Raw genomic sequence first — 9,342 nt, 5'->3', positions numbered from 1 at the left:
CCATATTCTTTTTGTACAAATATTGTGAAGGGAAAGCCCGACCTGTCAAAACAAATGGGCCCTGACCCTTTCCTACCTCCGTTTTTATTTCAGTGTAGCTGAAATTTTTTCGCCGCAGATTCCCCCTGGTGCCCTCACTATTAGGGTGGGGATGAGAAGAGAGTGGGGGGGGGCAAAGGGGAGCGCCACAGTTTCCTGGGTTCTGCATGGGTAAACGATATCATTTCCTTCAGAGATTTTCTTTCTGGATGCTTCTGGTTGTTCCTGTTTGTTTGTTTCTCCTTAAAGGAAGATTTTCCCCTAGAAGTCTTTAAAAGAATTGGAATCCAGAGGACCCTTTAATCTGTGCGCCACCGATGAATATTAATCTACCCCTGAGTCAGACAGCAGCAGCCAAGCCCAGTCAAAAAACATTCCTGTTCTAACTTACTTGACATCCCCAACTAAAGGGATGTTGGCAGTGGGGTGAAGTAAGGGCAAAGATCCTGCTTTTAAGAATGGGGGTGCCAGTGTGAAGCCAAACTGTAGAAAAAAAGCACTTTGAAGACTTCCACTAGTTTGCTTTGCTGACTCTGCGTGCGATGGTCCCTACTTGGCTGAGCTCTTAGAAGCGATTGAACCCCCATTTATTCAAAAGTGAGAGGGAAATGCTTCAAACATGTTTATACCTATGGCAATGACCCAGTCCACAGGACAGTGACATTTATAGTGTTAATTCCAACCCTCCCCGAAAACAGCGGGCTGCCAGAGGCAGGTCACATTTCAGGCGATCATTCTTGCCCCCCACCCCACCCCTTCCAACTCTCTCAGTTTCACACACCTCTGATGTGCGGTTTGTGTGTTTGCAAAAGGGGGGGGGGTGCTATTCATTCCCTCCCTCCCTCTTTCTTCTTCCCTCCCCCCCTTCTCCCCACCCCTTTGCAACCCGGAAGAGCTCTGCTGTCTACAGTGAGCCGAGGAAGGCAGAGGGGAGGGGGCTCTTAGCAAGGATTCACAGCAGCCAGGTTTTACCTCTGGCTGGAAGCCTGCCTGAGAAGCAGCGGAGCAGCCGCTGAGGACTGCAGCTCCGGAGCGTCGGCAACCGTGGTGAAGCCTGCCTGTCATTACTACCTTCAGCTCTCCAGCAGCAAGGCGGGTGGAAAAAATAAAAACCAGCTGGCCCTCGGGAGAGAGCTGCCCAGGTCAGTGAGTACATAGCTCTCTCCCTTTCTTCTGTTCTCCTTCTCCCTGCTCCACGTGGAGAGAATTAAGAGGAGGTCTCCCCCGTGGGGACAGCTGTCTCTGGAAGAAAGTGAACTAGACCCCCAGTCCTTTATTGTTCTATCTGGTCACCGAAAATCTTTGGCTTTCTGCAGTGACCTTGGGTGATCGTCGTGTGAGAGTGTGTGGATGTCCTTGTTTGGAGGAAGGAACTAATAGAACTTGGGGTGCAAAGAAAAACTGGACAGACAAATAAGAGCTGGTGGGGGAATGCTTGGGAAGGGGCTCCAGATATGAGCTTTTCACTGCATGGGGGGACAGGACACTGAAAGAAACCGCCCATCTGCTCGGGAGCCTTCTCTAAAGGTGGCCGCGGTGTCCAAGTGTGAAACCCATGTTTATTTTCCTCTGCTTACAAGTGTATGTTTAGGCTCATTGTCTCTGCATATCATTTAAGAAACAGATGTGCACTGTGAGATAAAGTTGGAGCCCAGATGTGTCGGCATCTGGCATCCCCTCAGGGTAGCTGGTGGTGGGTAGGTTGGTAGGTGTCCTTGCTTACAGAAGCACCCTGAGGTGGGAGAGGAAACCGACCGTTTCCCAGAGAGGGTGACCAGGGTTGCATGGAGCGAGATGGGCAGAGGGAATAAGATTTGGACTTTCTCCCGGGACATCGGACCTCCAAGATGCCACTGAGAAATATATGCTCTCACAAAAAGGGGAGAGGGGACAACTTTAAAGCGCAAGGAAAGTACGGTAGACCTGAGTGGAGCATTTGCTTTGAAAATGTTATTTCTTCAATAGAGCAGGATGATAAACTGCTGAGTACGAGTCTGTCCCGAGTGAAAATGAAGTAAGCTCGCTCACTGCATCCCCCTCTTGACTTGCATTTATTTCCCATAGTTCTTGGCCCTCTCCTCCTCTTAAAGAACACAACAGGATCCTGAAATAATGGTTTGAGAGATTCAGAAGGGACAAATAATGAAGGTAGCCTTTCCGTGGCCCATCCACTCACTCTTCAGGGATGGTGGGCTGTCCCTCCAGCGACATGTTGTTGCTGGCCAAGGAATCTCCGTCAGTCAGGTTGAGTCCCTCTAGGTATTTCTAGGTAAGATGCTTGGCTGCCCAATTTGATATTTGTGGGGAAGAGGGCTTCCCATAAGATGGTTGCACCACCCCCAAGAACAAAAATGTCTCCATCACTTTGAACTAGGTCTAGATGTCATTTCTGTTCTGATAGACTGAGACCGTAGGTATCAATAGACTATGATTCTTGATTGCTTTCTAACTTAGGATTTAACCAAAGGCTTCAAGGTTCAAACCAATGGCTCAGTGAGGCCTAATGTTAATTGCTTGAGGACACAACAGTGCTTAGAGAATGCCATGCATGTTGGTGGTCTACCTAAACTGTAATTTCCAGCAGCCCCGGATTCCCTGGTCCTTTCCTGTTACAATACAAAGCTGGGGCACAGGGAAATCTGCATGCCCTGCCTTCTTGCAGGACACATAGGTGGTGGGTGTCGGGCAGAGGTGCAGTGAAGGGATGGATGCAGGCATGAGGGTGATAGATCCCTCCTATTGGTGTGCCAATAGACCAAAGCCATACAGAAAGGCCCAGGGAAGGTGCAGGGATGTGGGAGTCCCAAGGCTTCCATCACCTTAGGGCAGTTTGTATCCCCTTAGTGAAGACTGAGATAGAGTAAATAAGGATTTCTGACACTGAGTGGGACCTAAAGGGGAAACCTGTTCTTTAGCCCTGGGCTGTGTTAACAATCTCGAGGCGACCCCTGGAGGGTTGTTTTATTCTCGTGACCAAGCCATGTCACCCTCCAGTATGTGCTCCTTTACAGGGATGTCTTTGTGTCCCAATCCAGTATTTCTGATCATTCCCTCTGCATATCACGGATGGCTGGAATACACAGGGAGACGTACTAACTGTGGGGAGGGAGTCTTCCTGTGCTTCCTGCGGGGTGGCCTGGGACTAGGGTGCTTTGGGGTGAGTGCCCTCTCCAGGTCTAGGTTTGTCCGGAGGAGGGAGTCTGCAACCAGCTAGTGATGAGCGAGCACGTGGGTCTGGTGGTTGCTTTATTTTATGTAACAAATTGCTGAAGTTCATGAGGTCGCAGGATGTGGAGGGTGTCCAGCAAGCCCGGGATCTGGACCGGAGAGGCAGGCAGGCAGGCAGGCAGGCAGGCAGGCAGGCAGGCTAATAGAAGCCCTGGTCAAAGAGCCGGTGATGATGCCGGGAAGTCTTGGTTTTGCGCCTTGGTGACAGGCATAAGCACAGTGCACAGCATTTTCTATGGGGGTTACCAGCTCCTTCGATGACACTAAAGACTCCCTGCTTTTTTAGGCTTTTTAGAGGCCATCTTCTGCCCTCAGGATCTGAATCGCCTGTCCTTCCCTATTTTCCTACCTTTGCTGTGAATTCCCTACAGCCCTCCTTCCCCGTGCTTCAGTCCTTGTCCTCAGTGGACTGTCCCTTAACAATTGGCATTTCAGTTCCTTAGGCTAATCTAGAGAAGTAAAAGCCCAGCATCTCCAAGATATAGTCCATTTTCTCCTCTTGAAACCACCAAAGCGCAGGAGAAGAGTAGGCTGAAGCAGGTGCTGGGAACTGGGGGGGGGGGGTGCCTCAACCAGTCGGGAGAACGGGGGGGGGGGGGGGTCAGGAATGAAATAGGGCAGTTGACTAAGGCTGGTCCTCCTCAGTCTCATGTCTTTACATCTCTTCTAAGACCAAGAGGCCTGTGTGTTCAAGTGGTCAAACCCAAATCACCTGGCTCCGGATTTTTTTGGATGCCCGGCAGAATCCTGGGTGCTTCAAAGGTGGGGCCTGGGGCTTCGGTGGGAACAGGCCGGGTCTAGAAGCGCTGAATCTTCCCCAAAAAATTAACGATGTCGTCGAAGGTCAGGGGAGCGGCCGTCGCGCGCGCGGTGGGGGGGGGGCGCTGCGCGTCCCAATGGGTCACCCACATCCCTTCCTCTTTCCCACGGTTCCTAAGCCTCCAGGGCTAGGACCCGAGGAGAGCTAAAAAGTGTACACTTTTCCCTTTCTGGGTGAGTTCTTTCTCTTCCCACCCTAGGCGAGGGCTCCCCAGTTACCATCCCCCTCACGTGTGCTTTGTTCTGTTCGAAAGCAGAAATCCCCGGTCTTCTCCCTGTCCGCCTGCCCCTTTCCGCTTCACCTCTACCTTTTTAAAAAAAATCTCGTTGTAATCAGGGGTTTTCTCAAGCGGGGGGGGGGGTGAGATAGTAGTGGCTGAGGGAGGGCCAGAATCCCTCGAAGCTGAAGGCGCAGGCCCGGGCTGGGCTGGGGGAGGACTGCGAACTGGGTAATCGCCCAGAGAGCATCTCTTCCCTTATAGACTCTCGACGTCGATCGCTGCTGTTCCCGGCCTGGACTTTTCGCCTGTGTTTAAACTGTTATAGATGAATGAGCAAAAAAGAAAAGGAAAGAAAAGAAAGAGAGAAAGAAAGAAAAAGAAAAGTCAAATCAAATCACATAACCAAAACAGTGGCTCATTTTGCTTGGAAGGTGGACTCCAGACCCGGAGCGGGTGGGTGTGGGAACCGGGAGGTCTGTGGGTGCATAACCTTTCCATCCAAGTTCCCATGGGTCTCCCCACCCCCACCAACCTGGAGGCTTCCAGTGCCAGATCCTTTTGTGGCCAGTTACTAAATTTTAGGGTCTTTCTTTTTCTACATCACTAAAGTCCCCTGTCTACTGCTTTAACTGGAAAAGGATCTCCGTTGATGAGCAGCCTCAGCCAGTATGGCCCACTGCCTGACTCGTTTCCTACCACGTTTTGATTTTGCTCTGTTTTCTGTATTTCAGCTCTTGTGGAGGTGGGGAGAAAAGGGAACACGATGAAAGCTACAGTGATACGTAATATGTCTTTAACCTGTGAGGTCCGGGTCGCCGAGGCGAAGCGGCCTCCCCAGCCGTTTGGTCCGCTCAAGCCAGGCTGGCCGGTGGCGCCTTGGGGCTGTGTCCCCGGTATAACCCTCCTGCCCCGCAGTCGGAGAACTGTTTATACAGCTTTACCTGTACTATTCTCGTATCCAGTAAAAATCCTTGCCCGGCCTGGGTAACCTAATCCGGAGGCTAAAACGGAGGAGGGGGTAGTGGGGTTGACTCCAGAGAAGGAGGTGTGTTACGCGACCCGAGCTGGGGTCTCTCCTTTGCTCCTCCCCCGATTGGGAAGGTAATTCGGATTTGGTTCGAGGAACCGAGACGGGGATGTAGGTTTTTGAAAGGAGACGTGGATTCATGTCCCAGCCTTCCTGGCTTTTTTCCCTCAAACAGGCACTGTGGATTGACGCGGCGGCCGCAGCTCCAACCCACGCTCCAAGAAGGAACAGTGGTCCGGGGGGTGACCAGTGGGGACTAGCAAGACCAAGGACGATTCTCTCACCGTGGCCTGCTTGGGGCAGATCTGGCTCCCCCGTCTTTCTTTTACAACTCCCATGCCTAAGACAAAATGATCAAGGAACCGAACCGGTACCTTCACAACCAGACTCTCCCGGTTATCCCCGGCCTGTCTATCGCTGCGCCCGAGTCGGGATGGCAGCGTGCACAGAATCGAATTAAACGCGTCTTGGTGGTTATTGTCTCTCGCTAATTGCTTCAACAATGGCCACTGTTAAAACGGATACACCCAATTAAAGGCCCCGCGCCGTCGCCCTGGGTTCTCGCCACCGCCCTGCTTCCCCAGTCTGAGGCGTTGCAGACCTCCAGGTTAAGAACCGGATTGGTAAGGGGGTGTCGGCGCCGGCCTGGATACCTCTGGCTTCCTCTTCCTTCCCCGACTCACAGCGACCACGGTCTTTTCACTTCGTTTTTATTGATCGATCGCATCAAAGGAAGATTGATAGAGCTGGAATGGGAAGGGACTTTTCCCCTAGTCCTCGGCTCGCCCGGGCCCGGGGCTGTGCATTCATTCGGTTTCTGGCCTTCGGTGCTGCTCGGAGCTCTCCCCGACCTCCCAGCCCCGCAGGTTCCGGGCTTTACTTCAGTCGGTAACCGCGCCCTCAGGTCCGCCCAGGCCGGCGCCGTGGCTCCTGGTGGGAGGGACAAGGCAGTTCGGCCCCGCTTTGCTTCGTTCTTCAGCCTGCAAATATTTGCTGCCTCTAGGAGTATCCTACTACTCCGCTCGCGCTCCGCTTGCAAATCCTTAAGTAAACAAGCTCAAATGACTGCCCTAGGCATTCCGAGACGTGCTCTCTACCCCTGCCCAGGATTAGTAACTATAGTACTTTGACTCCCAAGGTTTGGCTTTGCTGGTCACTCTCTGGCTGGCAGCGCTCAAATCCTAAGGTAGCATCTTTCCGCATCTCGGCCCCGCGGAGCTCGCCTGCCCTCTCTCAGAGTCAGGCTCGGGTGGGTGACGAAAGTTGCGTGGATTTCTACCTTCTCGGTCTGTGGCCCAGTCACCTTTAGCCTCTTTGCAATCAGGGCTTCAGAATTTTGAATGGGACAGACTGTGCCTACTTCCAGAGGGATGGGGGTCTCAAAGCCCCAGGGAAGGCAAATGGGAGGGATCTGAAGATGGACAAGCGTTTGTGTGTATTTGTGTGTGTGTGTGTGTGTGTGTGTGTGTGTGTGTGTGTGTACGCGCGCACGCGCGCATGTGTGTTTTGGGGGGTGCCCCAGCTTACTCCAAGCATAGTGAAAGTCAGATCCATTTCTAACCCTTTCCCCAAGAGGGCACACATACCCTGCTCAACTTGACGCCTACAGCTGCAGCCCCAAGGCCTGGGGTTTCAGATAGGCCAAATTGGTTCGGGCCACCCAACACACAGCTCCAGGTCCCGGCTTCTTGTTGGCCCCAGTAGAGCTCTCGGCTTCAGGATGCTGGGTCGCCAGGTACCCAGATCATTGGTCAGCCCCTTACCCTATTGTGGGAGGCCTCAGGAACTAGAGGAGCCAAAGGCTCTAGGCAGCCGCGGCAACAACAGGCTCCTTGATGGCTTTCTCTTGCCTTTCCCCCAGCTTCGCCAGATGCTCCTGGGGAATAGGGGGAGCGAGCAACACCGAGCCAAGGGCGGGGTGTCTGGGGTGTCATCTCAGGTCTTCAGGAGGGCGTTGAGGCGTCCCCTCAAGAGGCCCGGATCAGCTTTGGAGGCTCTGGCAACTGGAGGATTCGGACCACCCTTTCCCTCCGACTTCAAGCCCCCTCCCCTCCCCCGCCACCCGCCAGGGGAGGAGGAAGCCCGGCCTGCAGTCGCGAGCGAGGCGGGTCAGACCGGCGCCTGGCCTGGCCCAGACCCCCGGAGTCCGGCTCTCCGCCTCAGGCCACGCATCGCAGCCTCCCTCTCCGGACTCGATCCCTTCCCCCTTCTTCCCGGTGGGTCCCGGAGCCGACCTCGGCCCTCCCTCCCCGGTAGCCCTCTCCTCTCTTTTCCTCCCCCCCCCCACCCTGCTCTGTGTTTCTGACTCTGGGGCTGGGCCCGTGACGTCAAACCCAGTGTGGCGTCGGCGAGACTGGCCGGCGCGGGCCATCAAAAGAGCAACGTCCTCTTTCCCAATTACCCACTGTCAGTCCGGGAACAGGGGCGGACCGGCTGGGAATTACAAGTTAAATACCCCCTACAGGCTGGCTCCATTACCCGGGGCATCCAGCTTCAGGCCCCCTACCCTCCTCTGCCAGCCCTAAACTACCTCAGACCTGGAGGGGCCTTCTAGATGTTTTATTTTTCCAAGGCAGAGGAATGCCCTCTGCATCCCTGCGTAGCTCCTCTGGTGATTAAATTAAAACGAATAATCCTCTCCGTTCCCACTACCAAATTTATTAGAGAGGAGCCCCTAATAGGGAAGCCTTCCTTTTCAGAAACATTTTCTTTTTCAGTCTTCTAAAGTAAGTTCTAAGCCGTATAAATTAACACGTTCAAGTCTTGGCGTCAGCAGCTTTGTTTAGGATTTATTTTGCTTTTTTTTTTATTTATAGGTTTCGATGATCAGGACCAAAGAGTTAACACTTAGTTGCTTTTTGTTGTTGTTGATTTTTTTTTCTCAAAACTGTGAACTAAGGTCAAGCTGGTATCCTACACGATTCATCAGCGACACAGGAACACCACCTTTTTTTTTTTTTTTTTTTAAATTTAACTCCCATCCTTAATCTTAATCCCGGGTCTCTTAGCAAAAATGTGTGTGCGGTCCTCTCTGCTTGTTTATGGAGTGGTTTCCGGCGAATGTTAGACAGCAACTAAATAATTAAAAGGTTTTGAGAGCGCCGTGAGCTGCATGAGACGCTGGCAGCTTGATTGGCCCAGGAGAGATGAGTTGGTCAAAGAGCGAAAGTAAAAATCGATATTCAAAGACTGGGTCGCCTCAGAAACGCGAGACCAAGGGGTTTAGGATAAACTCAGGAGGGAGATTTATTTATTTATTAAAAAAAAGATAGGTAAATTCATGTTTTGTATTTAGAAATTCAGCCTGGATTTCGAACAAAGATCAAATGTAAAAAAAGATGAGGAGTCAAGAGAAACACCAAACCCAAGTCCGCAGGGCACATTTGCAAATAAATTTTACTTGTCTTCTTCAAGGGATGTGCTGTTAAAAGAACGCACTCCCCCCCCCCCATACCGGCTACAAGGCAGACATTGATGCTTCTTATCCACAGTAGGACAGGAGTTGTTTAGAGATTTTTAGGAAGGGGATTGAAGTTTTGTGTTAGTGGGACATTTTAAGGAGTCAATTCCAGTAACCCTACAAGCTTGCAGCTCTCTGCCCTGGAATAGAATCACCTTCTTGTACTCTGCATTGGGGTGCACCCAAAGTATTTTCCCGCCCGACCTTGCCTCGTCCGGGCTATTTTCCGGACCCAGGCTGCAGAAACCTTTACGCCACTAGGGGATGCAGTGACTCAAAAGACCGCACAGGGCCGCAGAGGTTGAAACCCGTGGGGCGGGGCGATTGCAACCCGGTCTTGGTCTCGTCCAATGATTGGCCTTTACAATGGTCCCGCCCTCGTCTAGCCCCGCCCCTCACGGGGGCGTCTTGCGGCAGCTCTCCCAGCGTCAGCAGGCTGCCCACCCAACAGACCCTGGCCCTGAGACTACCGAGTCCAGGCTGGTTGCTGCTGGGGCTCACCTCAGAGGTCAGGGTTAGGGTCTGTGGAGGGGACCGTGTTTCTCGGG

The 9,342-nt window shown here is 52.6% G+C and overlaps 1 protein-coding gene across 1 annotated transcript in view; it reads left to right on the top strand.

Moving 5' to 3' along the window:
- The first annotated feature begins 957 nt into the window (after positions 1-957).
- The window catches only part of Gata3 (GATA binding protein 3), a 30,164-nt gene continuing 21,779 nt past the window's right edge, over positions 958-9,342 (top strand). The window contains exon 1 of the mRNA XM_050150520.1: positions 958-1,181. The gene's annotated coding sequence lies outside the window, so the exon portion shown is untranslated. The remainder of the gene's footprint in view (positions 1,182-9,342) is intronic.

The sequence above is a fragment of the Alexandromys fortis genome, unplaced genomic scaffold (genome assembly GCF_014885135.2).
Source record: "Alexandromys fortis isolate MF-2015 unplaced genomic scaffold, M_Fortis_MF-2015_v1.1 scaffold_69, whole genome shotgun sequence".
Classification (NCBI taxonomy): domain Eukaryota; kingdom Metazoa; phylum Chordata; class Mammalia; order Rodentia; family Cricetidae; genus Alexandromys; species Alexandromys fortis.
The sequence above is the reverse complement of the archived record's forward strand: the minus strand, read 5'-3'. Positions and strand labels throughout refer to the sequence as shown.